This window comes from Heterodontus francisci, chromosome 37 (assembly GCF_036365525.1).
Source record: "Heterodontus francisci isolate sHetFra1 chromosome 37, sHetFra1.hap1, whole genome shotgun sequence".
Lineage (NCBI taxonomy): Eukaryota > Metazoa > Chordata > Chondrichthyes > Heterodontiformes > Heterodontidae > Heterodontus > Heterodontus francisci.
The window spans coordinates 11,138,123-11,159,601 of NC_090407.1; the positions used below are offsets into that span (position 1 = coordinate 11,138,123).

The 21,479-nt window shown below is 43.8% G+C and overlaps 1 protein-coding gene across 28 annotated transcripts in view; it reads left to right on the forward strand.

Annotated features, from left to right (window-relative positions):
• The window catches only part of LOC137352058 (protein polyglycylase TTLL10-like), a 367,140-nt gene that overhangs the window by 48,886 nt on the left and 296,775 nt on the right, over positions 1-21,479 (forward strand). Inside the window, exon 1 of one of the 28 annotated variants that reach the window (XM_068017089.1) lies at positions 16,755-16,778. The exons of the other annotated variants lie outside the window; for them this stretch is intronic. The gene's annotated coding sequence lies outside the window, so the exon portion shown is untranslated. Of the gene's footprint in view, positions 1-16,754; positions 16,779-21,479 lie in introns of those variants that run through there. 28 annotated transcript variants of the gene reach the window in all.

The following is a 21,479-nucleotide window of genomic DNA, read 5'->3' on the forward strand; positions in this document are numbered from 1 at the left end:
TAACGTTGAGCTTCATTAGAACAGTGTAGGAGGCTAAGGACAGAGAGGTCAGAGTGGAGAGGGGAATTAAAATGACCGGAGACTGGAAGCTCAGGGTCACGCTTGCGGACCGAGGGGAGGTGTTCTGCAAAGCGGTTCCCCAATCTGCAATTGGTTTTCCCAATTTACAGGACACTGCAGCGAATACAGTTTACTATATTGAAAGAAGTACAAATAATTCATTGTTTTACCTGGAAGGAGTGTTTGGGGCCCTGGGCGGTGAGTAGGGAGGAGGTGTTGCATCTCCTGCGCTTGCACGGGAAGGGGTTGGGTGTTGGGGATGATAGAGGAGTGCACCATAGTGTTTCAGAGAGGTGCTGGAGGTGGCAGAAATGGCAGATGATGATCCGTTGAACGTGGAGGCTGGTGAAGCGGAAGATGAAGACAACGGGAATCCTGTCATTCCTCCCAGGAGGGAGGGAAAGGGATGAGAGCAGAAGTGCAGGAAATGAACCAGATACGGTTGAGGGCCCTATCTATCATGGTGGAAGGGAACCCTTGGTTGAGGAAAAAGGAAGACATATTGGAAGCACTGGTATGGAAGGTGGCTTCATCAGAACAGATGCGACAGAAGGAGAAACTGGAAGAATGGAATAGAGTACTTACAGGAAGCAGGGTGGGAGGATGTGTAGTCAAGGTAGCTGTGGGAATTAGTGGGCTTATTGTGGATACAGTGGATGCTATTTCACGTTTGGTATAATAGGAAGAAGTCATGTGTAGCCAGATTGAGAATCCTGTTACTATTTACAGGGTGCTCTCTTTACCTGTTACACCAACTTACTGATACAAACCAACTAGCCTAATTCTGTCCTCACTTCAAAATTTCTGGAGCTAGAACTAATTAATTTTATTTACTACTTAATAGAGCTTCGGAAGCATCCATTTCTTGTCTTCTCATATTTAAAACTTTAGCTGTATACAGGCAGGCTGATAGCAATACCAAACAGGCAGATTATTCCTCCATTTTTGCCTTCATCTCACAAACCTCATTATTACCGCACCTTTCATAGCATTCTGTGAACCACATTGGAATATATACTGCAACAGCAAACAGACTTTGCAGTCGATTAGAATGCCGCAAAGGTATCCTGTTAGTAATAAGGTCCCGCATGGGAGATTGGTTATGAAGGTAAGAGCCCATGGGATCCAGGGCAATTTGGCAAATTGGATCCAAAATTGGCTTATTGGCAGGAGGCAGAGGGTGATGGTCGAGGGTTGTTTTTGCGAGTGGAAGTCTGTGACCAGTGGTGTACCGCAGGGATTGGTGCTGGAACCCTTGCTGCTTATAGTGTACGTTAATGATTTAGACGTGAATATAGGAGGTATGATCAGTAAGTTCGCAGATGACACAGAAATTGGTGGTGTCATAAATAGTGAGGAGGAAAGCCTTAGATTGCAGGACGATATAGATGGGCTGGTAAGATGGGCGGAGCAGTGGCAAATGGAATTTAATCCTGAGAAGTGTGAGCTGATGCATTTTGGGAGGACTAACAAGGCAGGGAATATACAATGGATGGTAGGACCCTAGGAAGTACAGAGGGTCAGAGGGACCTTGGTGTACTTGTCCATAGATCACTGAAGGCAGCAGCACAGGTAGATAAGGTGGTTAGGAAGGCATATGGGATACTTGCCTTTATTAGCCGAGGCATAGAATATAAGAGCAGGGAGGTTATGATGGAGCTGTATAAAATGCTAGTTAAGCCACAGCTGAAGTACTGTGTACAGTTCTGGTTACCACACCATAGGAAGGATGTGATTGCACTGGAGAAGGTGCAGAGGAGATTCACCAGGATGTTGCCTGGGCTGGAGCATTTCAGCTATGAAGAGAGACTGGATAGGCTAGGGTTGTGTTCCTTAGAGCAGAGAAGGCTGAGGGGGGATCTGATTGAGGTATACAAAATTATGAGGGGTATTGATAGGATAGATAGAAAGAAACTTTTTCCCTTAGCGGAGGTGTCAATAACCAGGGGGCATAGATTTAAGCTAAGGGGCAGGAGGTTTAGAGGGGATTTGAGGAAAACCTTTTTCACTCAGAGGGTGGTTGGAATCTGGAACACACTACCTGAAGGGGTGGTAGAGGCAGGAACCCTCACAACATTTAAGAAGTATTTAGTTGAGCACTTGAAATGCCACAGCATACAAGGCTACGGGCCAAGTGCTGGAAAATGGATTTAGAATAGATAGGTGCTTGATGGCCGGCACAGACATGATGGGCCAAAGGGCCTGCCTCTGTGCTGTATAACTCTATGTGACTGTATTCTGGTTATTCCTGTGTTTGGGTGCTTCAGGTAAGAAAGTGTCCTGTTTCCCAATTCTCACAACCCTTACCTTGATGAGTGCAAAATGTACCCAATAATACTAATTCCCATACTAGTTTTCATTGCTGTCTTTTTGAGGAATGTGCTGATGTGCACTTAGAACACATACTCAAAATATTTGGAGCATTCTGATTAATAAATAGGAAGAACATATGTTTGCTGTTGGTATGTGCTTCTATTACAATATAATAACAAGTGTGCTAGGAAATACAATTTACATTGTATGAGTTTAGAAAGCACTTGTTCTTCATACTGTTTCATGGTGGATTGAGGGAAGACATGACTATCAAATTTTTTTTTTTAAATTACCTTACAAAAATAGGTTTTAAACCCTGAATCGTGCTCTTAAATGACAGTTTAACTTCCGATCTGTGATGCAAAAATTGGAGGTGGGATTGTGCTCTGAGTTATAATGTTTGTTGTAGAGTAGATGCCATAATTTACACGAGTTACTTATTCAAATAATTAATATCCTCACTGAGTTATGCCCAGTGTTAAGGTTTTAACATGTCACTGGTTTGACAGATGTGAGGCGATAGTTGAAATTTGTGCATTCTATGGTCTGTGAATTAAAACAAAAATTATAACATTTCAAAACTTACAAATGGGTGAGGTTTTTTCATTATCCCAGATAAAATCTCCCATAATGAGTTAATGCTGCCCACAATTTGGGGTGGAGTTGCTCTTTTTAATCTCTTAGAGTCATAGAGTCTATAACGCACAGAAGGAGACCATTCAGCCCATCGAGTCCATGCTGGCTTTCTGTAGAGAAATCCAGTCAGTCCCATTCCCCCACTCTATCCCCATGGCCCTGCAAGTTTATTTTCCTCAATTTCCTGTTGAAATCATTATCTCCACTTCCACCACCCTTGTAGACAGTGAATTCCAGGTCTTTACCACTCGCTGCGTAAAACGTTCTTCCAGAACCTTAAATCTGTGTCCCCTAGTCCTTGTACCATCAGCAAATGGGAGCAGCTTTTCTTTGTGTATTCGTATCTAAACATGTCATAATCTTGTACACCCATATCAAATCTCCCCTCAATCTCCTTTGCTCCAAGGCAAATAACCCCAGCTTCAATCTAACATTGTAGCTAAAATCCCTCATCCCTGGAACCATTCTAGTAAATTTCCTTTGTACCCTCTCAAGAACCCTCACATCCTTCCTAAAGTATGATGACCAGAATTGGATGCAGTACTCTAGTTGTGGCCTAACCAGAGCTTTATAACTTCACTGCCTATTCTAGGTAAAGAAGGTCTTTGAGATAATTCCACACCTGCATTCCTAATATGAGCTACTGGCGCACAAAATTCTACACTGGAGCACAAATTCATAAAATCCACTTAGTATCAGGATAAGCACAAGGAACAATGCTGTAGAAGAATGCTGGCAGATCAAGCATGATCTTTTTTCTTTTCTTTTTCTTTTTTTTCTTTTTGGGCCTCCTTATCTCGAGAGACAATGGATACGCGCCTGGAGGTGGTCAGTGGTTTGTGAAGCAGCGCCTGGAGTGGCTATAAAGGCCAATTCTGGAGTGACAGGCTCTTCCACAGGTGCTGCAGAGAAATTTGTTTGTTGGGGCTGTTGCACAGTTGGCTCTCCCCTTGCGCCTCTGTCTTTTTTCCTGCCAACTACTAAGTCTCTTCGACTCGCCACAATTTAGCCCTGTCTTTATGGCTGCCCGCCAGCTCTGGCGAATGCTGGCAACTGACTCTGACTTTGAGGTCTTTGAGATAATTCCACACCTGCATTCCTAATATGAGCTACTGGCGCACAAAATTCTACACTGGAGCACAAATTCATAAAATCCACTTAGTATCAGGATAAGCACAAGGAACAATGCTGTAGAAGAATGCTGGCAGATCAAGCATGATAGGGTTTGTATTAATATCATGTTGGCATCATAAAGCAAGCTGCTACTTGAACTTAATTTTTACCGAGCGAGGAATGAAGTGGTGCAATCAAATAAAGATTTTCTTCTATCCCAGCTAATGATATTAGGAGTTGGATAATTTTATTAATTACAGCCTTTACCTCCGTAATTTTTTTTATTTTTTTGTTTTAATAATTCACTGACATGAGGTTTCATTGATACTACCAAGAAGGAAGTGAAGGTAAGATCCTTAACATAGTTTTATTTGAGCAAGAGAAGTGAAGAGTAAAGCTAAAATAGGAACATAGGAGCAGGCGTAGGCCATTTAGCCCCTTGATCCTGTTCCTCCATTCAATTAGATCATGGCTGATCTGTGACCCATCTCCATATACCTACCTTTGCCCCATATCCCTTAATATCTTTGGTTAACAAAAATCTATCAATCACAGATTTAAAATTAACGATTGCATCAATAATTGTTTGCAGAAGAGAGTTCAAAACTTCTACCACCCTTTTCATGTAGAAGTGTTTCTTAATTTTACTCCTGAAAGGTCTGTCTCTAATTTTTAGACTAGTCCTAGACACCACCACAAGCAGAAATAGTTTCTATCTACCCAATCTGATTCCCTTAAAATCTTGAAAACTTCGATCACATCAACCCTTAACCTCTAAAGGATTACAAGCCTAGTTTGTGTAATCTTTCCTCAACGTAACCCTTGGAGTCCAGGTTTCATTCTGGTAAATTTATGCTGCACTCTCTCTAATGCCAATATATCCTTACTAAGGTGTGGTGTCCAGAACTGCTCACGGTACTTCAGGTGTAGTCTAACTAGGGCTTAGAGAGAGATATTTTCTTTCTTAACACTGATGGTGAAATATTTCACTTGCAGCTACAAAAACAATTTCCAGTGAAGAACAAGGCTTCACTTGTTTGGTTCAATATAATATGCTCTTCGTCATTCGTGTATTGTAAACATGTGTAAGACTTAATTGCCTGAGCTTAATAGCAGTTGCATAATACTTGTTATGTGCTTGTGAATGTGGACACGTGTGCTATAGGACTATCCAGGCAAACTGAGTAGGGCCTAGTTTATTATAAACAGACTTCAGCCACAGGTGTTTTCTTTTATGTTTTTGTTTTGTTTTCCACAAGAAAATAACTCTAAAGATAATCCTTTGTAGCTCTGATGAACTTGTTTGTTATAACATATTGAAGCTTACACATCAAATACTCTCAGGCTCTCTAACTCTGGGGCAGGACTCAGGAGATTTCCATTTTATGGAAATAGAAATAGAAGATGGAAAGTTATGACCATGCAGGCAAACAACCCGAGTTTCATAATATTGCTATTTTCAAATTGCCTTTGCAAAATAGAGAAACATTTATAATTGATGAACAGTTTGAAAAAGTGAGGTACTCAGTAAAATGTTTCTATGACTTCTCATAAATGATTATTTTGAGGAAACAGGCCTTGGTGACTTGAAAGCATGTTTTGCGCACCCTGAGTTATGTAAATACATTCAGTATATTTTCACTGCAGTGAACCAAAGACACAAGGTATATTTTAAAATACTTAAGTCCAGGCTTGCAAATTAGATAAGAAGGTTCTGATTAAGGGATTATTATCTCCTTTATAGGATAAATAGGTTTTAATGAAATAAATGGGTTTGATCTAATGGCCATTATGGAGACTTGGCGGCAGAGTGATCATGGTTGGGAACTAAACATTTCAGGATACTTGACTTTTTGAAAATATAGGCAAAATGGAAAGAGGTTGGGTGGGTGAGGGTGGTGGGGGGGTTGTTGTTGCGGGTAGCCCTGATGAAGGATGGGGCAAAGATGGTAGAGAGAAAGGATCTTAGCTGGAAAATCAAGATGTAGAATCAATTTAGGTGGAGCTGAGAAAAAGCAAGGGGCAGTAAACACTGATGAGAGTAGCTTATAGGTCCCTTAACAGTAGCTGTAGTATCAGCAGTGTATAAATCAGGAAATTAAAGGTGCATGTAACAAAGGTAATACAGTAATCACGAGGGTCATTAATCTTCATCAAGACTGTGCAAACCAAATTTGCAGTAGTATGGTGGAATGCATTCAAGAAAGCTTCCTAGATCAGAATGTCAAAAACCAACTAGGAAAGAAGATATTTTAAGCCTAATAGTGTGCAATAAAAAGGGTTAAATTTTTATAGTAAAAAGAGTCCCTGAGGAAGAGTGATTATAACATGAGAGAATTTTATATTGAGTTTGAGAGTGATTGATTTAGGTCAGCTGGAAACTAGGGTCTTAAATCTGAACAAAGCAAACTACGAAGGTATGAGGGGCGAGTTGGTTAAGGTAGATTGGGAAACAAGCTCAAAAGGTATGACTGTAGATAAGCAATGGCAAACATTTAAAGAATTAATTCATAATTTGCAACAAATATACATTCCCTTAAGGAATAAAAACATCTAATGGAAAGGTGATCCATCCATGGCTAACGAGAGAAGTCAAACATAGTAGTAGTAAGGCTGAGGATTAGGAGGCGAAAAGCACACAAAAACGAAACCAACACTGATTTGAGTGGACCCACAGAGCAGTTATTTCAGGAATATGGCATATATACCTCCAAGACTGATGCATGAATCTCACCAGTGGGGAAGTCAATAATCCACAATTGTTTGCTGTCAAAAGTCTTCTTTGGCCTCCTTATCTCGAAAGACAATGGGTAAGCGCCTGGAGGTGGTCAGTGGTGTGTGGAGCAGCGCCTGGAGTGGCTATAAAGGCCAATTCTAGAGTGACAGGCTCTTCCACAGGTGCTGCAGAAAAATTTGTTTGTCGGGGCTGTTACACAGTTGGCTCTCCCCTTGCGCTTTTGCCTTTTTTCCTGCCAACTGCTAAGTCTCTTCGACTCGCCACACTTTAGCCCCGCCTTTATGGCTGCCCGCCAAAAGTACCACTACTGAAATCAGCCCAACCTTGGCACAGCAGACCTAAGGCCTGCCTCTTCATGCTTCCAATTCCACATCCATCTGGAGAAGTAAGATAATCCCTTAAAGAGAAATCCAAGACTTCATTGAGAAACACAGACCGAAATTTTACGTTCCCTGCAGGAGTGGGCTGGTGGCGGGGGTGGAGTATAAAATTGAGTGGGAAGCCGGGGGTGCTGTTCCCGTCACCTGTCCGCTTCCACTGCAATTTTACCAGTGGCGGGGGAGGTAACAAATGGCTCGCCTGCCCCAGGCTAGTTAAGGCCCTTAAGTGGCCAATTAATTGCCCCTTAAGGGCCTCCTCCGTCCGCCACTGTAATATTAACAGCAGTGGGTGAGCGGTTCAGTAGCTCAGAAGGCCGCCCAGTAAAGCCTGGCGGCCTCCTTGCGGACCACCCCCACCTCGCTAGCGATACCTCCTGCCTCTGTGGGTCCCAGCTTATTGTCCCCGTTGAGGCCCCACACACTTAACTGTATTTCGGGGTCTCGTCATTGTTGCTGGTCCTGGCTGGGTGCAGTGGCCACCACTCCTGAAGCCACTGCTGGGACCGAAGAGCTCTTGTAGGTGGGACCTCCTGCCTCAGAGGGGCGGAAGTCCCGCCCGAGGCCAATTAAAGGCCTGGGCCACATAAAATTACAGTTAGCTTCCAAACCCAGCGGAGGCAGGCTCACCACCGACTTTGTTTTTGCTGGTTGGCGGGACCTCCGGCCCGACGTAAAATTCTGGCCATAGTGATGGTACCATCTGGGTACAGGTAATATGCAGAAGACCATTCTCAAACCACCTGTGAGCAACGGCACAGGAAATTTAACTAGAGTATGTTTGAAGCTGGATTGCTTGAGAGGATGATCATCATCTATGGATTAATATCAGTCGCATAACCAGTGTTCTTTTTTGGATTGGATTCAGACTGATGATTGATTTGTTTGTGTAAAAATATTCCCTGCCTAATAATAACAGAAGATTGATGGGGAATAGGGACAAGACTTTCAACAAGGTCACCTGTCTTGCACACTCATGATGTAAAGTTGTGAATGTTCGACAGACCTGCTCTCTTGATGCATTTTACTTATAATAGAAGACTGCAAAATTCAGCCACGTAGCATGAGTAATTTAGGTTTAGTAGAAAAATGGACGTCCTTGCTGCTTCTGCCCACATCAGGCACTGCTTGCGCCAAATGCCATTTTGGTGAGGGCGTTAGCACAGGTGTTGGGTATACGTCATTTTGGACCTTTGTCACTCTGGTTAATGCCCTCTCCTAAACACGCACAGCTGAACATGTGTTCAACAGCATGAAGGATCCCTCCTCTCTGCCCTCGCACCCACACCTGCACTATTTAAAGGGACCATCAAGAACTTGCAGCTTAGTTGCTTCTTACTTTCTACTGGCTCTTGCTGAGTTCATGAAAGTGCTGGCTGTTGGAGGAGTTGATAACAATTGGTAAAGTCTGCAGGGAGTGGGGCTGTTGTGGAGAAGGCGTTAGTTGCTACTGAAAAGGCTCTGAGCACACCACTAGCTCCCAGTCATGGGGGCGATGGTAACAATCCCCCTTGGGCTGCAGCATCAAAGGGCGATGGATTAGAGGCAGTAAAAAAGACAAGCTGCCAGCAGAGGGAGGAGGAGAAGGGCTTTCAGCAGGAGGCATTATCCGCCGAGAGTCTTCTGGAAACACTTATTCTACCTCCGCCTTAGCCAGCACCAGTGTGTTGGGCAGCTATAATTCATCAAGGAGGTGGTCACAGAACTCTGCAACCTCTTGGAACCAGACCTGCAGCCTCAGGGCAAGGACAGTGCTGCCAGTGGCCATGAAGGTGAACATGGCCCTGAACCTCTTCACAAATGGATCCTTCCTGGCTGGAACAGACAACATAGTGAACATCTTGCAGTTCGCTGCCCATCGCTGCATCCAGGAGGTGACAGAGGCTCTGTGTGCCAGAAGTGGGGACTTTGTCATCTTTTCTCTGAACAGAGAGAAGTAAGAGGAGCATGCACATGGCTTTGCTGGGAAAGCAGGCTTCCCCATTGTTCAGGGTGCCATCGAAGGCAAACACGTGACTTTGCAGGTGCTGCATCTCAATGGTGTGATGTACTGGAACCGTGAAGGTTACCACTCACTCTATATACAGTCGGTGTGCGACCATGTTCAGCATATGCTGGTGAATGCCCGCTATCTTGGCAATAGTCATAAAGTGTTCATCCTGCGCCAGTCTGCTGTTCCAGCAAATTTTCAGCTAGCACGTCGAACCAGAGGGTGGCTGCTAGGCGATAATGGCTATCTGCTCTACACCTGGCTGGTGATTCCCTCTGCAACCCAAATACACATGGACAGCATTCAAATAATGAGCTATGCTGCCACAAGCAGATGTTTGGGGTGCTGAAGCAATGGTTCTGCTGCCTCGACAGCTCTGGAGGTGACCTCCAGTACTTGACCAAGCAAGTGTCCCGATTCTTGGTAGTCTGTTGCATCCTTCTCAACCTGGCCATCATAAAGGCACAGCTCTTGGCCACCACAGATTCGGTGAGCACTCAGCAGAAGGAGGAAGAGAGGAAGCAGCCAACACATCAATGTTTCGGATGGGCTGTCTGTGAGTGCCTCATTCGACTCTGGTTCCCATGAATAAAACCCCAGATCCCCATTGTTTGACAGTTCCATACCTTACCGTTCCTCTGTATTGGATCATCACAATGTCCTCTTGGCCACAATCCTGAAATAAAAGCCACCACAAAGCAACTATTTCATACCAACTTTATCCAACAAATCATCCAATACTATAAACAATACTCAATGAATCACCCTTGTGCATTCCTTTAATGCCTACGTTTGCCTGGCCTAATGCTGCTATGCAGTGCTACCCCAGTAACCGAGTAACCTGTTGGAGGACAGATTGTTAGAATGCTGTGAGACCCAGAAAGCCTTTTTGAGCACTGGTATTTACAGCAGTCTAAGCCTGCATTGCAACAAGCTGGGCTTGCAGGACAGTAAAATGAGATTTTGTGATCTTAGTCTGAGCTTTCACTGTAGCACTCGAATGTTGGGTGGCTTTTGCTTGCGCTGTAATGGAAGCTGAGACCATCAGACACTGCATAATGGTTGGGTCAGCAATCATTCACTGAGTTGGCCACTACTTCCATGCTGGAAAAGGTGGACTCCAAGATCCACACAACACCCTGTGCCAAGAGCTCCTGAATAATGACAGTAGGCTCTCTGGCAGGTCTGTCATTGCACCAAGCATGCCCATCAGCCTTTTTCTGTATGCCACCCTATCAAAGCCCTCACCTGAGTCCTCTGCAGCAGAACCCATGTATGACCTCGTCCTCTAGGGAGCTGGCACCCGTGCAGCTTTTTAAAAATTCATTCTTGGGATTTGAGCATGGCTGGCAAGGCCAGCATTTGTTCCCATCCCTAATTGCCCTTGACAATTGAGTGGCTTGCCAGTCTAATTCAGAGGGCAGTTAAGAGTCAACCACTTTGCTGTGGGTCTGGGGTCACATGTAGGCCAGACCAGGTAAGGACAACAGATTTCGTTCCCTGAAGGGCATTAGTGAACCAGATGGGGTTTTATGACAAGTGAGAGTTTCATTATCATTACTGAAACCAGCTTTCAATTCCAGATTTTATTAATTCATTGAATTTATTAATGAATTGAATTTAAATTGCATCAGCTACCTTGGTGGGATTTGAACCTGTGACCCCAGGACATTGGCCAGGGTCTCTGGATTACTAGTCCAGTGACATTACCACTATGCCACCGTCTTTCCCCCAACTCATGGGTTGAATTTTACCTCCAGGAAGGAAGTCATGTTATCTGGATCGAAAGCAGGTCCTGAGCCTTCACAGGCTGAAGGCAGGACCGCGGGTCACGATTTTACCGACGGTGGCAAATTAAGATGCTACTGTCTGGACCGCCATCCAATTGAGGTTGGCAACCCGCCTCTCAGAGCTGCGGGCCCAATCAGAGTGCTGGCAGCTTGGCAGCGCCACCAGTAGAGGTGGCCACTGCTGAGACTGCAGGGAGAAGGAGAGGACCGGTATGGAATTTGTTCCATGTTCTAGGGCCAGGCAGGCAGGCCCCAGCAATCAGAGGGGTGAACCCTTCAATGGGGGCATCAGAGCCGTAGGGCAGCCATTGCTGGTGGGGGGGGCCCCTCCATGGGCTTTGGAGCAGCCAGAAAGGCAGGCCCCCACTGGTGTAGCTGCTGAGAGGTCGCCGTGGTTTATCTGGCAGTCTCCTCGTGACGGAGGGGGGGGGGGGGCGCGCTGTGCCAACCCTGCTAAAATCCTGGCGTCATGGTAAAATTAATGTTAATTGGCTAGATAATTGAATTAATTGACCGCCCATTGACCAGAGGTGGGCGGCTGCGCTATTGCTGTTCCCGCTTCTGGGAATATCCCGTGGCAACGGGAAGACATTGGGCTTCCTTCCTGATGTCTTCTGCTATATTACGAGCCCTCCTGACCTCCAGTCCGTCTCCAGAGGGCTGGTTAAAATGCAGCCCATGTCTCTGGATCTCTGGATGACTAGTCCAGTAACATTACGACTATGCTACCGTCCCCCTCTTTCTTTCCACCTGGCCTGGCTATAGCCCACTCATGCCTGCTGACTTACCATGTGCAGATCCCACCTCTATGCTATCCTCTCTGAAGTTTGTGCAGTGCCAGTATATGAGCTGATACCTGCGAGTGCCAGATTGAATGACAGTGTTCCTTTCTCCTCAGTCTATTCTTCCTCTAGGCCTTCAGCCTTTGGTATCACTGGCTGACCAAGTGGCAGTTGTTGGATATCTGAAAGCATAAAGGCACAAGGGCAGGGTTGGGGTGAAGGAACGTTGTGGGTTGGGGGGTGGAGGGGAAGCAAGAGGTGCATAGTTACACCATGGCTGAATTTTCCCTTCGGGGGAGAGAAACAGAAGTGTGGATTTTTTTCTGGGTCCTGAACCTGCCCCCGGGGGCAGTCACTGATGTGGGATTTTCACAGAGGCGACCTCATAATTGGCATGGAGACAAGTGGGCTCTCGAAGTTGGAGGGTCAATCCGAGGCTTTCCAGCTTGAGAGGAACCAACCTGCAATAGATGGTAAGTAACTGAGAGGGCAGTTCAACATGAAGGTGTCCTGTCATCAATTTAAAAAAATTTTTAAAAACAAAAAAGCAGCTAGGCCACCACTGGGGGTTGGGGGTAGTTGGTGGTGGTGGGGAGAAATCTTCTATCGGGCAGTCTTTGCCTACACCTGCACTCAAGCATGTCGGGAAACCGTACGCTGGCTGATGCCGTTATTTTTGGGCCTACCTCCATGCTCGACCTCAGCAGGGCCCGCCTGCCGCCCTTAATTGGACAGGGAACCTGTCTTCATGCCAATTAAAGGGGTGTCCCTGAAAATTCTGCCCCATGTATAGTTTATAAATCATAACCAATTGCAGGGTGAGGGTGAAGTGGGATTTGAAAAGGTGCAGTCGGCAGGAACATACTGTCATCTTTGGTTTCCAGCCAGACTGCTGTTCACGGCCTCAGTGACAGCTGCTCCAATGATAGCCGGCACCTTCTTCTGTATGGGGGTGAGGATATGCAGCCAGGCCTGTCCCCTGCGGTTAGCTGCTGCCATCGCCTCTCATGGCCCATTTGTCCTGCAAGGGAGAGGGAAGTGTGCCAGTGAGTGTGATGCAGTGTGTTTGGATAGCTGAATAGCAGGCAGTGTGTCTACGCTGTGAGATGTGTGTGCGGCTTGCAGCAGTGCTAAGTTTGTGAGGGTGAGGTGAAGCTATGAATGTGAGGTTTGAGTTGTGATTGTTGGTAGGTGACTGAAGGGGGCGTGGTGAATGGAGCAGTGTGTGGGGTTGGTGATGCAGTTGGTTGGATATGGCATGTGAAGATGCATTCAGTGGCCTTGGCCACTCATGTGAGGTTATTAAACATCTTCCTGTAGTGCATCAGGTCCTTGGGACTAGACTGCTGCAACTGACTGCAATGGCTACCTGCTCCCAATGCCTTCTCAGTGTGTGTCTGGAGGGGTTCCAGTCATACTCCTGCACCAAAACCTCCAGGTGGCATCCGAGAACATAGGGCATGCTCTGTGGCCTCATGTGCCATTTTTGAAGCTTCTTCTTTGTCTTCAAGTCTTCTTTACCCAGTTCCAACACCTGCTGCAGCCTGAGGAGCCTATGAGAACGATTGAGAAGGGGAATGAAGCCTGTGGGATCTATTGGGAGGGCAAGGGAAGGATCTGGCCACAATTGGGAGGAGGTTAACCCAGTGCGAGAGAAGCCCAAGGCTTCTTTCTGAGGCCTGGAAGAGTACTCCTGCCCCTCTGGAAACCTGAAATATAACTTTAAAATTTACCTTTTGGGCTTCTTCACATTTGCCTAATGGGGGAGAGGTAATGGTAATGACATCATCAGACTCAATCTGCATATTTTAAGTCAGACTCCACTTCCTTCCTTTGTGTGTCAGCCTTGGCTCAGTTGGTAGCACTCTGAGTCAGAAGGCTCTGGGTTCAAGTCCCACTCCAGGATTTGAGCACAAAGTCCCAGGCTGGCACTCCAATGCAGTACTTGAAGGAGTGTTGCACTGTCGGAGGTGTCATATTTTGGCTGAGGCGTTAAACTGAGGTAAAAACAAGAAATGCTGGAAATACTCAGCAGGTCCGGCAGCATTTGTGGAGAGAGAAGCAGAGTTAACGTTTTGGGTCAGTGACCCTTCTTCGGAACTTCGAGTCACTGACCCGAAATGTTAACTCTGCTTCTCTCTCCACAGATGCTGCCGGACCTGCTGAGTATTTCCAGCATTTCTTGTTTTTATTTCAGATTTCCAGCATCCGCAGTATTTTGCTTTAATGCTTGCATTAAACTGGGGCCCTGCCTACCCTCTTAGATGAACGTAAAAGATTCCATGGCACTATTTCAAAGAAGAGCAGGGGAGTTATCCCTGGAGTCCTGGCCAATATTTATTCCTCAATCAACATCACAAGATCAGATTATCTGGTCAATATAACATTGCTGCTTGTGGGAGCTTACTATGTGCATAAATGCTGCAGCATTTCCTACATTAGAACAGTGACTACACTTCAAAAGTACCTATTGGCTGTAAAGCATTAAGACGCCAGGTAGTCATGAATGGCGCTATATAAATATAAATCTTTCTTTCTGTGGGTGTCCTGAGCAGGTTAATATTGGGACACAGCGGGTCGGAAGCACGATCGAAGGGGCTCAATGGTGAGTCGTTATTTTAACTGCACACCCCACCCGGCTTCTGCCAGGCAGATGGAGTTAAACTTGGGACCTTTGTGTACAACAAGCACAGAGTTTTGACAATTCTGTTTTCCGCACTGTTTCTATATTTGTTAACATACTCGCACATTACCTCTGTTGTGTACTGATAAAAACATTTTTTGCAATGGGAGCACTTTTCTTCTTTGCATATCTGACTAACTTAGCAGCAGTAGGTCTCTGGAGTGAGATTTTATTTTCAGGATGTCCCCAGGTATGTCTCTTTATTTGTAGGGGTCAGCTAACTTGAGACTCTTGTAGCACAAGAGTTTATATAGCACCTTGGTCAGGTTGTTAGATTTTGTTGATGCTGAGGCCTTTCATATTGAGGTGATAGACACATAGCTGTTGGGCTATGTCTCTTGTTTAACATTGGGCCTAAAAAGGACCATCTTGATTAGAAACGTTGAGTGTATTGCTTTTTGGACTGGGTGTTTATTGATTGGTGTTCAGTCACCTTGGTAATGGCATTCATGCTGAGCACTTAACATGAAGATTGTTATCCTTCTCTCAATCTAACTAATATAACTAATTCACCATTAAAAAAAAACTCGATCAACTCATTTTCTGTTTTTTGTTGCTCACAAGATGGTGACTGATCTTGGAATATAAGGATTAATTCTGCAGTCCTGTTCCCAACTGGGTAGCCCTGCTGAAGGAGAGCATGGGCCAGGGGGATGCAGCTACAATTTTATGGCCCAGATTCTCCATACTGTGCTCACGAGGAGTTTGGCTCCTTTATCAAAATTAGCTCCATGGTGTGTTTTAGTTTAGTTTAGAGATACAGCACTGAAACAGGCCCTTCAGCCCACCGAGTCTGTGCCGACCATCAACCACCCATTTATACTAATCCTACACTAATCCCATATTCCTACCACATCCCCACCTGTCCCTATATTTACCTACCACCTACCTATACTAGGGGCAATTTATAATGGCCAATTTACCTACCAACCTGCAAGTCTTTTGGCTGTGGGAGGAAACCGGAGCACCCGGAGAAAACCCACGCAGACACAGGGAGAACTTGCAAACTCCACACAGGCAGTACCCAGAATTGAACCCGGGTCGCTGGAGCTGTGAGGCTGTGGTTCTTTGGTGTCATTTGATCCTATCATCTAGTTTTGTCTAATTTTGAATTGTGATGGCTAGTTTTTGGAGATTCAGTTGATAACTCCTCTGAAGATTCAACAGGTGAAAATCCCAGGTATTTGCCCAAATTTATACTGAATCAATTGACTTCACCAGTTGGTAGTGCTACTTTGCCTTGGTATCCTTATCCTGGGGTGCAGGGTGGAAATTGGTGAGGGTTCCTACTGTCTAGTAGCCCCTTGTGTAGATGTTGGGTGGAATCAGGATTGGGTTTAGCTATTACTTTCCACAACCTTCTCTCACTGCCTAAGCTCACATGTTGCTTTGACGTATACAGTTCCTTTGCAATATTCATTTTAAATATCCTACATTTACACCACATGGGAAAATGCTTTACTGTAAATTTGTGATGTTGATTATTATAAAGGAGAATAAACACTCCTGAGCTAGAGAGGGAAAATATCAGCCAGAGTTCCCACACTGTTATCCAGTGATACCCTCCACAGTTGATTAGGAGCGGGGATTAGAACGGAATAAAAGTGAGGCCTTGTTGAGCACGAGGCAGAATGAGAAAGGCAGACAAATGTTATTTTTGGGGAATAAAGAGAAGCTGTTGGGGAGGAAAACACTCAGTTTGGTGCTAATAGGGTGGGGGAAGGGTGGGGAGACTGAGAAAGGGAGGGTGACCCTTTCACTGTGGGGGAGAAGCTCTCAGACTTTGCTGGGCATGGGAGGAATGCTTGATGTTGGGCTTATGTTACAAAACTGTGTGTTCTCCAATTCATCATGAGAAATGGCATGGAATATTCACCAGTATATTTTATATATTGTTTCAATTCAAAGTTAAATGTTGAAACAGAAAGTACAATTGTCAGCATGCTTGGTTTCAAAATATCCAAAATATTTTCAACTTGCATTCATAAATGAATTCCATAAAGTGGATTGGCCCACAATAAAAAACATTATCTTAAATGTTTCCATAATTTTTCTAATATGAAGGGAACATATATCAGAGGTACTGTACCAGGCAACGATATCCACCAGACCTCTCTTGCATAACTGAGCCTCAGATAACAAGCAATTAACTTTAGGCTGTTGGGTGGAAACTCACTGTTCTTAGGCTGCCATCATTTCTTTCATCTCAATTTAATAATTCATTTTGTTCATGTTTATGCAAAGATACTTTTAAAACACCGTTATTTGATGAATTAAGAGTTTTTTTAGAAGGAAAGGTAATGTATATTTTCTCTTCTTAACCATTATAAAACTAGTAAAAAGCTAAATGTCTATTGTTCGTTTGTGACCATTTAATGGAATACCCGGAGTGTTTTTATAATGGAAATTATTTTTTTAAATTCTGACTGCACAAGACATTTTAGGAGTTCTTAAGGCACCGTAACTAAAAACTGCTGATAAAGTTACTTTTTTGTTACTTTAAATAGTAGTTTGTATACAATTCAAGTTATGCCTTGGGTCACATATTAGATGATTGTTGCAAGCTTTCTTTAAAACTTAAATGTTCTCCATAAATATTGTATAGGAAATTAAAATAAGACAATTTTAGAAAAAATAGTTGAAAGATTAATATTGTAAAGTAGATTCTTGCTGAAACTATATTACTGAAAGTTAACAAAAATGGAATACCAAATTAATTTGTGCCAAATGGATTAATCATAATGTCATTTTTCTGGGGGGCGCAGTTGGGAGGAGGAAGGCATAGACATCACGCACGTTAATCATTAAAGGGGCTGTTGTCATACCATCTGGCATTATTAAAGTTATGGGCAAGCTCCCCTGATGGTCCTGAGGATAAAGGCACTGCCCAGAATGTCTAGCACTCAATCCCTGTCAGTACTGAGTTAGCTGACGTTATTGAGGGCAACAGCTGGGGTGCAACAAGTGGCCCCTGCCTCTGGGAAATCAGTCGGGGTTTCTGCTCCTGGTTTCTGTCTAGTACTCCTGTGCTGGAAAGTGCATCTGTCTGAACATCAAATGAGGCTCAGCTGGGTTGCCCTGTGCTGTCAAAAAGCTTGCCAATGTTTGTTTTTTAGGCTCACTCATTAAGATTGCCCACTGGTTGAGGTAATGGAAGAAAGCTTTAGCCACTGAACTGTTTTCCCAGAAATGCATATGACTTCAGCAGAGGTCAGGAGAAAATTAGAGGGGCATACACTTACTGCTTAACTATGAACACTGAATAGTCTAAAGACAGCTCATCATGCCCCTTTAACTGTTTTGGGCTAAACATGGATTCTTGAACATAGCTTCTTAACTTATTGTAAAGTAGAATAACAGATTTCTTAAATTGGTGGTGCACTTGACCTATGGTACTGAACGTGTTGAAATGCTCTGGTGGTAGTGAAGGGTAGAAATCGGAGATAAAAGCAAAAGTGCAGAGATGTCCAAGTTTCAGAATCTGAACTAAAAGCAAAATACTGCGGATGCTGGAAATCTGAAACAAAAACAAGAAATGCTGGATTCACTCAGCAGGTCTGGCAGCATCTGTGGAAAGAGAAGCAGAGTTAACGTTTCGGGTCAGTGACCCTTCTTTGGAACTGACAAATATTAGAAAAGTCACAGATTATAAACAAGTGAGGTGGGGGTTGGGCAAGAGATAACAAAGGAGAAGGTGCAGATTGGACCAGGCCACATAGCTGACCAAAAGGTCACGGAGCAAAGGCAAACAATATGTTAATGGTGTGTTGAAAGACAAAGCATTAGTACAGATTAGGTGTGAATATACTGAATATTGAACAGCAGCAAGTGCAAACCTGAAGAAAAACAACCTGAAAAAAACAGTGGGTAAGCAAACTGAACAAACTAAGATGAAATGAAATAAATGCAAAAAAAGATTGTAAAAAATGTAAAAAGGAATGTAAAAAAAAAAGAAGGAAGAAAAAATAACTAAAAGCAAGCAGGACCCTGAGCTTCCGGTTGCTTGCCATTTCAACACTCCCCCCTGCTCTCATGCTCACATCTCTGTCCTGGGATTGCTACAGTGTTCCAGTGAACATCAACGCAAGCTCGAGGAACAGCATCTCATCTACCGATTAGGCACACTACAGCCTGCCGGACTGAACATTGAGTTCAATAATTTCAGAGCATGACAGCCCCCCACTTTACTTTCATTTTTAGTCAATTTTAGTTATTTTTTCTTCCTTTTTTTTTTACATTCCTTTTTACATTTTTTACAATCTTTTTTTGCATTTATTTCATTTCATCTTAGTTTGTTCAGTTTGCTTACCCACTGTTTTTTTCAGGTTGTTTTTCTTCAGGTTTGCACTTGCTGCTGTTCAATATTCAGTATATTCACACCTAATCTGTACTAATGCTTTGTCTTTCAACACACCATTAACATATTGTTTGCCTTTGCTCCGTGACCTTTTGGTCAGCTATGTGGCCTGGTCCAATCTGCACCTTCTCCTTTGTTATCTCTTGCCCAACCCCCACCTCACTTGTTTATAATCTGTGACTTTTCTAATATTTGTCAGTTCCGAAGAAGGGTCACTGACCCGAAACGTTAACTCTGCTTCTCTTTCCACAGATGCTGCCAGACCTGCTGAGTGAATCCAGCATTTCTTGTTTTTGTTTCAGAATCTGAACTGTTTGTCCCTGTCAAGCAATTCATCAAGCAGAAAGATAACTCCTGGAACAAAATCTGTTCCCCCAACCCAGAAAGGTGCAGCATGCATGAACAATGGTGGCACATAAGGTAAACAGAATTTGTAGAATTTCACAAAATGCATAGAATTGCCATACTTTATAGGTTAGGTCAAAAGAGTGCCAAATACAATTCAATATGAAAGTTGAAACACAATAAACAACAGACCACTTCACAATAAGGAAGCCATAAAGTCTTGAAAAAAAACATTGCTTTCTGAGTGGATGACTATCTAGCATTTCCATCATCTCTGCTGCAAGATCTAAACAGTTTGGTAAGTGTGAAATAGTTTGTTTTAGAATGATTATCCTGCACAGCAGATGTAGTGTGCAAGAAGTGTTCATAATGTACTTTTTTTATTTGCTTCCTAATACAAGGTTGTAAAGTTATGAAATTATATGAAGAAAGTCATGTGTCCTTACTCCTCTATGACAAACAAACTGCAACAGTTATTCTCTACCTCTTTGGCATTTGTAATATTCTTCTATTCTTCCAGTGTATTTTAGTTCAAAATAATTAGTGGGACAAGATGGTTCTTGCCTCAACTGCTGTCTCCATCTTGGAGGAATACAGCAAAGTGGCACAAGAGATGTGCCATCCTGGGTTGGATTCCACACTGCCCCTTGATCCTCTATAGCTCCTTCTTTAGAGTATATAGTACAATGGGAAGCAAACCAGGAGACAAATGTGACAGTTTGAGCATGAAGCAGACCACAGAGTGGAGAAGCATAAAGCAAGCCAGGAGCAGAGCATCATAAAGCGGGCTGGGATCGGAGTGGAATGCAGCAGCATAAGGTAGGCTGGGAATGGACTGGAGCAGCATAAAGCAGGCTAGGAGCAGAGCAGAGCGCAGTATTGTAAAGCAGGCCGGGATCAGAGCAGAGTGCAGCAGCATAAAGCAGGCCGGGATTGGAGTGAAGTGGAGCAGGTCGGGAACAGATCATCTTAAAGCAGGCTGGAAGCAGAGCAGCATAAAACAGGACTAGAGTGGAGCAGCATAAAGCAGGCTGAAAGTGGAGCAGCATAATGCAGGCCGGGAGCAGAGCAAAACAGCAAAAAGTAGGCCGGGAGTGGAGCAGTGCAGCATAAAAAAGGCTGGGAGCGGATTGGGCTGTGATGGGAGTGTCTGAACAAAACAGAGGAAAAAAATCACGGTGTCATCACAGGACAGAGTCACGTGGGGTGAGTATACTGGTAATCAATTATAAAGTAAGACTTGATTAATTACTATAAAAACTAAAGCCAATTTGATTGTAATTATGATTAACTATCAGTGTTCAATTAATTAATCTAACATATGGATGAAGTTAAAAATTTAAACAAAAGGATAGCAACACTAAAGGGTTCTAAGAGTTAAGTAAAACTTTTAAGTTAACTCACTATAAAGTAATGTGAAGTCAACACAAGGGAAGCAGCTGATTGGTGAGTAACTGGTGAGTATTTAATTCCTAAGTTTATTTCTGGTAAGACAGTTAATAGTCTAATAAATGGAGGTATGGCAAGGCATTTCAGTCCCGTGAAGTGCACATCCTGTTCCGTTTGGCAACTCCAGGAGCCTTCTTGTGTCCTGGACAACAACATGTGCAGGAAGAGTTGTCAGCTGGAGCTCCAGGTTTCAAAGCTTGAGTGGCAGCTGGTGTTGCTATGGTGCATCTGCAAAGTTGAGAATTTCGTGGATAATACGTTGCAGGGCGATTTGCTAGTGCTATTGGGGAGGGTTTAAACTAGCTTGCCGGGGCTTGGGAACCAGAAAGTAATATTCAAGAGGGAAAACAAGGTGCACAAAGAATTGGGAGAGACAGATAGCACTAGTGTAAGAAATAGTAAGGTATTAGGTGGGGTCAAAGTAAGAGGAAATGAAATAAGGTCTAAATTAGGTTTACAGTGCATATACGTGGACTCAAGGAGTGTGGTAAATAAGATCGGTGAGCTGCAGGCGCAGGAAGCCACATGGGAGTATAATGTTATGGCTATAATAGAGATCTGGCTCAAAAAGGGCAGGACTGGGTACTGAATATTCCTGGATACAGGTGTTCAGAAAAGAAGGGAAGGAAAGAAAGGAGGAGGAGTGGCAGTATTGATTAAGGATAATTTTACATTGCTGGAGAGAGAGGACCCTAGAGGGGTCAAGGACAGAATCTATTTGGTTAGAGCTAAGAAACAACAGAGGTAACATTGCATGACTGGCTGCATTCTATAGGTCTCTAACTAGTGGGAATGATGCAGAGGAAAAATTTGCAAGGAAATTAGAGAGGTGCAAGAACTATAGAGT